The sequence below is a fragment of the Protopterus annectens genome, chromosome 6.part0, assembly GCF_019279795.1.
Source record: "Protopterus annectens isolate FY-2018-M chromosome 6.part0, PAN1.0, whole genome shotgun sequence".
In the NCBI taxonomy this organism is placed as follows: Eukaryota; Metazoa; Chordata; order Ceratodontiformes; family Protopteridae; genus Protopterus; species Protopterus annectens.
In genome coordinates this window covers 385,886,878-385,899,790 of record NC_056737.1, presented here as the reverse complement: position 1 = coordinate 385,899,790, position 12,913 = coordinate 385,886,878, and positions in this window count along the sequence as shown.

The window sequence follows — 12,913 nt, the reverse complement described above, 5'->3', positions numbered from 1 at the left end:
CAGTGATTTCAGACTATCCACATAGGACAGATACTGAAGACCTTGACTTTTCCTTGTGAGGAACCTTTGTGGTCTCTGCAATTGCTACAGGTGCTTGGAAAGATACATACCAAAAGGGGCATTGAACTCAGTTATTGGCCTAATGATGGAAGAGTACAGGGAGGTTATAACTTCTTTTTTTCTGGAGGCAATTCTCTTACTGATGAGATGTCTCTTACCACTGTGGAGACATGGTGATCAAAGGAAGGTTGCTGTCAACCTGTGTGCCCAGGTCTCTCACCACTGAGTGCGTACTTAGGGTGTTGCTATTGATGTGGTAGTTAGCAGGAGCATCACACTTAATGAAATTGATGATAATACATTTTTTTGCATTGAGTTTAAGGCCATGACTTTGGCAACAATCATTTGTTTGCGTAACACCCCCTTGTAGGATATTGACATCATTTGGAGAGTCTATGACAGCTCCCAGTTTGCAGTCATCAGCAAACTTTGTCAGCCACAGCCCTTTAGTTTTTGCTTGCACTTCAGAGAAATAGATTCCAACCAGTAGAGGTCCCAGATCTGATACCTGTGGAACACCACTGTCTACAGATCTGCTGTTGGAGGTGGACTCCCCTATTTTGGGTTCTATCAGTGAGCCAGTTAGTGACCCATCTAATGATATTAGGGTTGATACCTAGTTTTTTTTTTAATTTCTCCAAATCATTTGGGTTTCTAATACCATGATGGGAATGGACCCCATTCCCAAGTCAATGTATGATTAAAGTTCACAAAATTAGTATTGTTTCAGTCTTTGATGTCAGCCAGAAGTGCAATGCACCCAGTAATGACTCCTTCTGCAATTTGTATGGAGTTACATGTACTAGTAACATATCTAAATATGACTGTAGATTTTATAAGACCCGTTGCTACTATTGGAACTGTCTGGGTGTCTTTCTTCCACATTGTTCTCATTTCTGTCTGCAAATCCTGATATTTTATGACTTTGTGTCTGTCTGTACACAAGACACCATAGTCATTGGGTGCAGTGATTTCAATAATCAATGCTACTTTTGTCTTCTATTCATGGACCACTATATCTTGTTTTCTTGCATCTATCTTTTGAACTGCTGGTAATGGGTGATTCCATGTGATGTAGATTTCATAATTTACTATGATGTTTTGTGTCTTATGTTTTCAATGTTTTTCAACTATTTCAGTATTATAATGTTTGCACTATCCCCATTGCAACAGTCTATGCATTTCACTGTACAGTCCTTCTGCCATTAGTATGTCACAATCAGGAAAAAGGTGTGCAACTGTTTCCAATTCTGTTTTACAAAACCTTAATTTGTCTGTTTCTCCCACATGTTCGATGAACTTTGTAAACCAATGTGTACATAGTCTGCTATCTTGCACCGTTAGTATTAACCTTTTATCTTTTGGTTTGAGTTCTTCTCTCATTAACCATTCTTGCTTTCAATCCTGATCAACATGAGGTTGTTCCAGTTTTCTATACTTGCAACTATATTTATGCATTTTCTACATTTCTTGCCTTCTCGTCTGATCCTTCACCTTATATTCTTTATTTTGTTTTTTTTTGGCGCATTTAGTTGCTGCCTAATTTTTATCTACTTCTGGTTTGATTTCCATTCCTACTTGAAGTCAATATGTTTCTGCTACACTAAGCAGGGAAGTCATCTTAGATTTATTCTCCTCATGTTTCAAAACTTTCACTATGTTTGGGTCTTGTGAGGTCAGCAGATATGTATGCAGTCCCACAATTGCAGTTGTATATATGTAATCAATTTCAAGGAGGCCTGTACCTCCTTTGGAATGAGGAATATATAATCTTGGTATGCACTGATTTTTATAAATCATTTGATGAGCATGGAGCATCCTTTTTGTTTTCCTGTCTAATCTGTCCAACACCTTTTGGGGCCAATCAGTCACTCTAAAACTGTAAGTTAGGACAGGAATAGCAAATCGGTTTATAGCTTGAACTTTGTTCCTAGATGTCAATGCTGTTTTCAGGATTAATTTAAGTCTTCTAAAATATTCCTTACTGAGTTTTATTCACATTTGTTCATGATTTATTGTTGATCTTTCCTCGGTTCCCAAATATTTATACACTCCCTCTTGCTCAAGTTCTTTTATATCACATTCTTGTTTCAAAGTGATTTTTTCTTGGTACTGCAGCTTTCTTGCTTTAAAGGTTCCTTTTGCACATTTATTAAGACCAAAGGCCATTCTTATATCATCTGAAGAAGTTTTGACTTCTTGCAGTTGTACTTTCAGTTCCTCATCTGACGAGCTATAAAGTTTTAAATCATCGACAAAAAGAAGACGAGAAGTCTTTACAGTTTGTTGCTTTCTAGTAGCCAAATTATAGCCATAGCCTAATCTGTTAAGCAGACAGCTTAATGGGTTAAGGGCAAGGCAAAAGAACAGCGGTGACAGAGAGTCACCCTGGAATATCCCCCTTTGGATTTTTATCCCTGAAGTAATAATTTGTCCTTTATCATGGCTTAACTGCAAAGTGGTTTGCCACTGTTTCACGGTCGCTGTAATGTAATCGATCAGTGTAGGGTGTTTCTTATATATTTTTAAGCACTCTTTTATCCATGAATATGGGATACTGTGAAATGCTTTTCTGTAGTCTATCCATGCCATAGTTAGATTCTTCCCCTTTTTACAGTTCTCTACTATGATTTTAACAACAGATGATTCTTTGTTCCATATGACTTTCTTTTATTACCCTTTTGTTCCATTGCCATAATTGAGTTTTCTTCTAAATGACGTAACCTCTGTCACCTTAATTCCAGTGTATAGTTTATACGTCATCGAAAGGCAAGTTATTGGTCTATAATTTTTAGGGTAGCTTGCAGGTTCACTCTTAAGTAGGAGCATTGCTTTTCCTGTTGTTAGCCAGGCTGGTGTCTGTTTGGGATGTGCATATAAATAGTTCTTACTCATGGCTAAATCTTCATGCAAAGATGTTAATACTTGTAGCCAGAAGTTAGGCACTGATCTGGGTCTGGGGTTTTCCATTTAGAGGCTTTTCTAAACTTTTTTCAGTCTCTCTGGTCATTATTTCATTGCATTTCATATCTTGTACATTTGAACTTCTTATTCTTTCTTTTACTTCTTCTATCCATTTAGCATATGTTCCACGGGATCTTCATAAATATTTCTCCCAAGATGTATGTATTTCTTCTTTTTTTTGGTGGTCTTTCTGTTTCTTTTACCTTGTTTCCCAGTTCTCTGTAAAACTTTTTTGGGTCATCAATAAATTGCTTATTTTTTACTTTTCCTTTATATTTATCTATGTATCTTCTAAGTTTTTCTGCCTGTGCTATTTTTAGTTTATTATTTACGATAGTGCATGATAAATCATGATCCGTTATAATACTGCACATTGCTTTTATCACGTCTATCTTTCTGAATATTTTTGTTGATATGTTCCCTCTTTTGTACTCTTCTAACAGTGAGACTTCTTGTCTTAATTGTTTTATAATTTTCTCTATTCAATACTTCCATGATGGTATTCGATTTCTCCCCATCCTTTCCCTTTCTACCCTGTATTCTTGTGGTAGGACTTTATCTGTTATTAATTTGGCTGCACAATAATGTATTCTATTTAGTTCTGTTATATTGCATGACTCTCTATGGACATTCTTAATTACTGTGTTCATTTGTTTTATCAAACTTCTAACTTTTTGGGTTTATTGACCTTCTGCAATCTATTTCTTTCTTTGATCTTAATATGGCTATCCATTGTTATTAAATCAACCAACTCTTCTATTAGATTGCTTTCTTCTAAACTGAGGGAACATTCTTTATTCATCATTTCCTGTTGGCATTCTATAGAAATTTCCAGAGATACCTAGCTGGGTGAGTTTTTCAATGATACCTGAGTGAGGGATAGTCTCAAAAGCCTTGGCTAAGTCTAGGTAGGCTGTATGCACAGATTTCTCCTCATCCAGGGTCTTGGTGACTGTATGGAAGAAGTTCACCAGGCAGTGGCCTAGCTGGAGGGGAGATGTGTGGTCTGCCTGAGCTGCACTTTTGGGGTTGTCATATTTACTCACTGTTTTGAATGGTCCAATCGTGTCACGTCCTGCTCTTCTGGTCCAGTCGTGTGCATTGTCATACAGACATCCTGGTCTGCCTGTGCAATTTTAAAACAGTACACCGTCTGCTGCTCTACTTCTTATTGCTCCCAATCAGACAGAATTTTACCACTCCACAAGTAAGGTGTGTGTGTGTGTGTGTGTGTGTGTGTGTGTGTGTGTGTGTGTGTGTGTGTGTGTGTGTGTGTGTGTGTCTGTATGCATGTGTGCGTGTGCGCGCGTGTGTGTGTTACACAGCAGTGAGGTGCAGCATAAATCCAAGTGGAAAATATGACACCTTGTCAAACTGGTTTTGATTTACATGTACAGGTATCATTCTTCTAACAGAACTCCACCATGTAAATTCTGTAAATATTGCATATATTCCACACTGCTTGAAATATTGTGAATATTATTATTTCATGCTACCGCTTTTCTTTGAGTATTTACTTTTGCTATGCATATTTGTTATGGTGTGATGATGAATGATGTATTTCACTTTGTTACTGAATTTTTGTTAGTGTATTATATATCTTGCTGAGCTTGCTCCTGTTGAGACCGGCTTGTGACCATCAATTTTCCTGGATACAAAATTTCAAATAAATAAAAACATACATACATAGTTTTGCAAAACTGTTATTTTGATTCCGGTTCTCTCTATACCATATTGTATACTCACAGATTGAAAGTCACCCCTGACAAAGGAAAGTCTAATTTTATTGAACTTATATGGTTAACACAAACTTTAAAAAGGTTAGAATGATGGTAATAATCAAAGGTAACTCATCACTTACTGACTGTTGTTAGAGCATTATTTTAACTGACATACTAAACAGGGTTAGGATGATATTTCTTCCTGTAGACCAGCATCTATAAAACAAAAGAGTGCAGCTCTAAAGCTGTCTGCAGTTCAGTGCATAGATATTAACAGTATGTGGAAGAAATGCTTTAATGTGTTCCACCTGAAGAATCATCCCTGGTTGAAGGTACTTTGTAGAGTGTTATGGTTTTGGCTCTCATTCATTCATCTACTTAAGCATTGTTGACTGCTATTAAGACTTATTTGATTTAATTGTTTTATTAATGCCGGTGTGTGTATGTGTGTAAAATGCCCCATTTAGGAGTGATTAGTGTTACTCAGGCTCAAACCCTGTACCTTAGGTACAAGATGTAAGAGTCTGATTTCTCTACCCATATCACTACTTGTGATTCAAGGAGTTGAGTTCATAGCTCTCAACTGTCCAGATTTTCACAGAATGTCTGGAATGTTTGGCTCATACGTTTGGTCTGTTCCTCTTAAAAATTGTGTTTTTCTGACATATCAGTGAGAACTGAATACACTAAATAATGATAGCCTTTTAAGACTAAAACTTAAAACGGGAAACACATGGTAACACAAAGCATTTTATTCTAGCAACTTTCTAAGATTATACAAGCAATATTTAAAATGTGTCTCTGGTTTTGGGCATTTGTCCCCCCCCCCCCCAATAAATTCTGGCTTTTTCCAGATTTCTTGTGCTGCAAAGTTGAGAGATAATAGGTGAATGTCAAGTGGATTTTACAAGGAGCTGAGAGCTTCGGGGGAACAGAAGTTTAGTGCTGCTTATGCCAAGTCTATTTGCATTTTTAGTAGCACGACAGGTAGTATACTTGTTTTTGATGCAGAAGGCCATGGGTTCTACTCCCACAGTATGTAGATGGATTGCTGATACTATACTGTGTTGTACTTTAAAGGGAGTGAATGCTGAAGTCCTGAGAATGTCTTCCTTTGGAGGAGATACCTAGTAACTATGAACCTGTTATCAGTTTGTCATCCATTCCCTATTGCAATATTACTAGCTTGTCATTTTTTTAATGTAACATAGGCAATTTATTCTTCAAGGGCAACAGGCACTTTATTTATAGGTGAAACAATGAAATATAAAGTTGTTTGCTAGCAGCGACCTCATCATTAGTTACAGCTCTCTTTAATGTGGAATCATTTAGATACATTTTACTTCTGCATAGATTGTACATATTTACTGATATTATAACAACAGAAGTTTGAGAAAACGTTTTTGATGGAAATGTTCTGAACTGGGCATTTTTTCAGTATTGGTTCATACATTTTGTTTCATTGCTTACTGGAAAAATGTTCAAAACAATAAATTTAAAACACACTCTAACAAGTGTGTTGTATTATACAAGGAATATAATTTAATACAATCAGGAAGGTGAATCAAAGAATGCATGTATGTTTGTGTGGTCCTAAATATGTATGCAAGGGGCCTATGATTTGAAAATGGCCCAAAGGTAAACTTTATCTGCCACTGGCCAGATGCATTTTCTTTGAATGTTGGTTTTAATGCTGTTTCAATGAATGTGAGTTTCAAGGGCAGAGAAGTTTTAATGCTAAATCTGTTTTCATTGTGAGACTATATTGCTTTGTGTAGTAGATGTATATCAGTGTTTGTGCTATAAAATTTAAAATAAAAGTTTTAAATGAAATCCAGATAATCATTGTAGAAGTAAAACATAAAGCAGGATGCACATTACAGTGTTTATGGTAAATGGGGAGAAATAGCCAAATAATGGGACACTGGAATGGCTGCGGGGGGGGGGGGCTGTGTATGGGGGGGGCATTTGACCATGATTTTGTGAGGGGGAGGGGTGGCAAACTCAAAGACAGCCCTGGGCTGCGCAAACTCTAGCTATGCCACTGCTTCCAGGTTTAACAGGCATGATCTCCTTTTGCCAAATCCAAAATGAGTAGGGTCAAGTGTTTGCAGATGACCTTGAAGATTTGCTCCATGGCCTTGCAGATAACACTAGTCAGGCTAATAGGTCTGTAGTTTCTGGGGTCAGTGGGAGCACCACCTTTGTGCAAGGGAATAACGGTGGCCATTTTCCATACAGCTGGGATGAAGTCAGTGCTTAGACTATGATTGAAAAGAGTACCCAATGATGTTGCTAATTCTTCTTGGAGCCCATATAGGACACAGCCTGGTATGTTATCAGGTTCCATAGATGCTGTATTTTTGGCCTTAGAGAGGACATTTATGGCCTGCTATTTAGAGATACAAGGCAGGAAACAGGTGGTAGGGATGTCATGGGGTATGTGTGGTGGGGACAGAGGAGTGACGTTTTTACAGAATCTGTCAGCCAACAGGTTAGTTATGTCCCCAGGCTCAGTACAGATGGTATCATTAACTACCAGTTCAGCACAAATTTGAGCCTTTCCTTTTAAGTCATGGATGTAACTAAAGAATGCCTTATGGTTGTTGTTAGTTGAGGAAGCTAATTTGGATTCATAGTTTGCTTTGGAGGACTTCACAAGAATTCTTACTTGGTTGTTTAAGCTGAGAAGGGAGTGTTTCCAGTTTATGGCTCTCTCTCTCTTACTCTTAGACAGCAATTTCTTCCTCTTATTGTAAAACCTGTTAATGGCAGTTGTCCACCAGGCAGGTTTCCTCTTTGTTGAGGAGCTTGTTTTGGTTCTATCAGGTACGGCTAAGTCAATGCAGTTATACAGGTGTTTGTATAAAGCACTGGTGTAGAATTCAGCATAGTTGCTAGTTTGATTTGAGGGGGGGGGGTGCAGTGAAGCTATTTATACCATCCTGTAAGAGGTTATAATCTGCTTTGTAGAAGTTTTTTATTTTAGTTGCTGCTGGGGGGGGTGTGTGTGTGTGATAGTTTCTTTGAATGAAACTGATTTGTGATCAGATCTCACCAGGGAAGACCTCAGGGTAGAGGTGCTATAGTGGCCCCCATATTGGAAGCAGCGGATCCAGGGTGTTGGCACCCCTTGTGGAGGGGGTTGTCAACCAGCTGATCCAGTGCATTGGAGTTAATGAAGTTGAGGAACCTTTGGGCAAGTGAGTTTGAGCACGAGTAATTTACCCAGTCAATGGATGGCTAGTTAAAGTCGCCCAAAACTATGGTGTTCGGATATATCTTGATAGACTCAAGTAGATCCAAATAGGTTGAGTGGGTGTCCTGATTCATGGAGGGGGTCCTGTAGCTGACAATAACTTGAATAGGTGTACTACCAACAGTTAGTTGCACCTGAAGTATCTCCAGGGAATCATAATGTTTAACCAATCAGGAGTTGTATTTTTCTTTAATGAATATTGATACATCACCTCTTTTAGTTTGGACATACCTGCCTGAGACACATAGTCTGAGAGCTCTGTCATGTCTCTCTTCATATGGTCCAGAGAGGTACATCTCAAGTTGTTCACACCAACATGGACTATGACGGAGTCATAACAGTACTTGCTGTTGAGCGACTTGAGTGCATGTGTGATATTGTGGATCCTGGCACCTGCCACACAGCTGACCATGACCTTTTCCTTATCCAGCCTGCTGAAAGGGACATCTGAGTCTCATGATGGCATCACCTGCAACTAATATGTTTGGTTTTGTGTTTTGCCTTAAGGGCTTAACAGGTGAGACACTGTTGCATGAGCTATTATGTGTATTGTGGTCTGCAGAGGAAGTATTATGTGTAGTGTGTTTGTGTTTGGGAGGTTTCTGGTGTTTGGATATGTTTCTGGTGAGGAACTCCGCATATGTAGGTATGTGTGATGTGGGTTTGGGTGGAGTAGAAGGTGAGGTGTACAGGCTGACTACTCACTCATTGTCATATGTACTGACTGGTGTGTGAGACAGCCTGGATTCAAAGTTCTTAATATAGTTGCATCTCTCACATGTTGAGTTTGTGTGGACTAGGAGTAGAGGGTTGTTGGTGAACATGTGGCAGTTGTTACACTACCTCAGGATGCCCATGTCAACCAAGCTGGCTGCAGAAACTGTGGGAAATTGTCCATCCATAGTGTTAGGTAAATTTATAAGGGGAGGAAAAGAGGTCACATTTAGGAATGGCTAGTGGGTGAGAGGTGTGTCGGTACCTCTGAGGCTACGCTTAGTGTTCCACCTGACAGTAGAGCAGAAAAACCTCTGGAGGACATAATAGTCATATATACAACTGCAGAAATAAAGTCACTGGTACACAGTAGCAAACCAACCCATGCTCAGCAATGTCTTGGACAGTATTCACTCCAAACAGTAAAAAGAGGGCTGCCAGTTCAACAGTTCTGGGAGGATGTCTTGTAATGAAATAACAGTAGAAGGCATACCATTTAAACCATTTTTTCAAACCTATCTTCCCTCAGTGAACCACAGTTCATAGTATTTTCTGAAAAGTTTCCATGTCCCAAGTTTAGTTAATAAGTTTGTTTTTCTTCTTCTGTGTAACTGCCTCCACACAAGAATAAGACATGAAGTTAATTACAGATTTATAGCAAGCAGTTACTTACAGAACACAAAGTTCAGCTACAGTTGATAAGGACAGCAAAATTGTTTACATTTTCTTTCATTTATTTTTACATATCTGCTACACGTTTTTGTATATAGTTTCTAATTTCCAAGAACACAGTAGCAAGCACAATTGCAAACCTTGCATATTTTTTATACATTAAGCAAAAAATGAACACAGGTCTTATGCATGTTTCAATGACATATGCACATTTCACATCTCCAGCCATCCTACTTCATCCCTGCATAAAAGCATTTGCAGATTTTAGAAGATGTATGTGCAAGTCACAAATTTGTTGCAGTCTGATCAAACCATAACAGATTCTTGCAAAAACATTGTACAAAATGCAGCTACAAGAAATAAATGGTTCAAGAAAATTAGAATACATGAAAAGCAAGACATTCAGCAGGGTTTTTATTGAAAATTCAACTTCAGAACTGGTTTACTATAGCCTATGGATGTCCTGTAGGCTCACACAAACAGTGATGCTATACCATGTGCATTATATTGGGATACAACTTCAAGAAACGGTAACAATAAGGAAATGTAATCAGGAAGTTATAACCTGAAAAAATACCCTTAGTGAATGGGGGGAACCCTATGAGTAGAAATACAAGTTATTGGTATAACTCAATGATGAACAAATAAAACAACCATTTGTAAATACTAAATATCTGGTTGAAGGCTGCATGTAGGGGCATACAAATTGCTTCTCAAATTTTTATGAATTTGAACAATTACTTTTTTACTGAAAACAACGGTTTACATTTATCATGCAATGTAAAAGAAAGTTGGAGGAATTTCATAAACCAAAGCTGACATAGATCTCAGTGATTTTATATGACTTAACAATGACAGACACTGTCAACCTTTAGCTGGGTGATTTCGCCTTTCACTTGTGCAAATAGAATTTGCATCTAGTTGTTCCGATTTTGTTTCATTTTTTGAGATGGTCAGTTTAGAGCCAGATTGTGGTTTATCTGTTGTTGCACTATACCTAGATATTGCGAAGGAATTTGATTTAGTGCCTGATACTGAAACAATTAAAATCTTAATTAAACACAGTGTTAGTCCTTACCCGATTTGGTGGAATGTGAACTGGCTATCAGAAAGAAAACAATGCATTGGCATTATAGGAAAAGTATCACCTTTGGCAAATATTGCTGCTGGTGTGCCCCAGGGCTTAGTTTTGGAGCCAAAATTATTTAGTCATCTATTCCCATCCTTTTTTTAATTTCTCAGAATCTTTTGGGTTTCTAATACCATGATGGGAATGGACCCCATTCCTAAGTCAAAGTATCATTAAAGTTCATGAAATTAATATTGTTTCAGTCTTTGACATCAGCCAGAAGTGCACTTTGCAGCACCCGCAATGTGTCCAGTAATGACTCCTTTTGCAATTCGTACAGAGTTGCATGTATTGGTAACATATCTAAATACTATTGTAGATTCTTTTTTTATAAGACCCTTTGCATCTACTACTATTGGAACTGTCTGGGAGTCTTTCTTCCAAATTGCTCTTGTTTCTGCCTGCAAATCCTGATATTTTATAACGTTGTGCCTCTCTGTACACAAGACATTGTAGTCATTGGGTGTGGCGAGTTCAATGATCAATGCTACTTTTGTATTCTTTTCATGGACCACTATATCCAGTTTTCTAGCATCTATCTTTTGAACTGTTGGTAATGGGTGATCCTATGTGATGTAGACTTCATCATTTTCTATGATGCCTTTTGGCTAATATTTCCAGTGTTTTTCAGCCACTTCAATACAATAATGTTTGCACAATCCCAGTGCAATGGTCTTGCCACATTATTATGCCTTTCAGTATACAGTCCTTCTGCCATTAGTATGTCACAACCAGCAATAAGGTGTGTAACTGTTTCTAATTCTGTTTTACAAAACCTACATTTGTCTGTTTCTCCCACATGTTCACTGGACTTTGTAAACCAATGTGTACGTAGCCCACTGTCTTGTGCCGCTAATATTAACCTTTCATCTCTTGCTTTGAATTCACCTCTCCTTTACCATTCATGCATTCATTCCTGATCAACATGAGGTTCTTTCTGAAGTTTGCTATACTTGCACATTTCTTGCCTTCTCATCTGGTCTTTCAACATATATTCTTTCTTTTGTTTTTTGGCACATTCAGTTGCTGCCTGATTTTTATCTACTTGTGGTTTGATTTCCATTCCTGCTTGACGCCGATATGCTTTTGCTGGACTAAGCAGGGAAGCCATCTTAGATTTATTCTCCTCATGCTTTAAAACTTTCACTACATTTGTATCTTGTGATGTCAGCAGATATGTGTGCAGTCCCATGATTGCAGATTTATACATGTATTCAATTTCAAGGAGGCCCATCCCTCCTTCAGAATGGGGAATATATAATCTTGGTATGCGCTGATTTTTATAAATCATTTGGTGAGCATGAAGCTTCCTTCTTGTTTTCCTGTCTAATCTACCCAACATGTTTTGGGGCCAGTCACTCACTACAAAACTGTAAGTTAGGACAGGAAGAGCAAATTGGTTTATAGCTTGGATTTCGTTCCTAGATGTTAACGCTGTTTTCAAGATTAATTTAAGTCTTTTAAAGTATTCCTTACTACGTTTTATTCACATTTGTTCTGTATTGATAAAGGGATGGATTTCAAAGTATGCTGATGACTGCAAAGTTAGTGCCCTGATTTCTTCCCCAGATGGCTTGGATAAAATCATTACTTATCTCAACATAAATAATATTTGGGTCAAGGGATTAGGATTCCTACACAGTCTAATACACAAGATGCTGTGCAGTCACACACCTACCCTCCACAACTACAGAACATTTTCTTAAGAGTATTCCTCACAACCTATGATGTAGTACACCAACGTTCCAGTTTTATGCAGGCTAGCTGCCATCTTATCCTCTACTGACCATGCCTTTCCTCTCTTTGCACTCAAAGTTTGGAACTCACTTCCTGTTAACAGTCATTACTGCAGCTCTTTCAGCATATTCAGAAGCAATCTGACTGACAGCTTAAAAAAAAACAGTTCTACCTGCCCTTGATTCTTTAAAGAACCAGTTATCACTTAATGTTGAACCAGCAATGGTTTTTGTTTTCCCTAGTATATACTATTGTCTTTCTATCATATGGACTTGAACCCGAATGCCACTTCCCCCTTACTTTCATCGTTCTTCCTTTGTCTTTTTGTGGGCATACCTTTACACAGTTGCTTACTTTTCCTATATGGGTAACACTGAGAAAGCAAAGTATATCTAACATTTCTCAAAATGCCAGCATTGTACATAAGTATATGTAGACCTCTATTACATAGCAATTATCAATATTTTTGTTTTCTCTGTGTACCCTCTACTGTATTTTCTCTTTGCTCTTATTTATTCTGCTATCGGTGTAAGTCTTTGGCTGTTGCTGAAATAGGTCCAGTTGGACCAGTGTATACCCCATTTAACTAAGAAACAAACAAAATGTTTGTGAGATTAAGTGCAAAGTCATGTACTTGCAATGGCGGATTATAACATG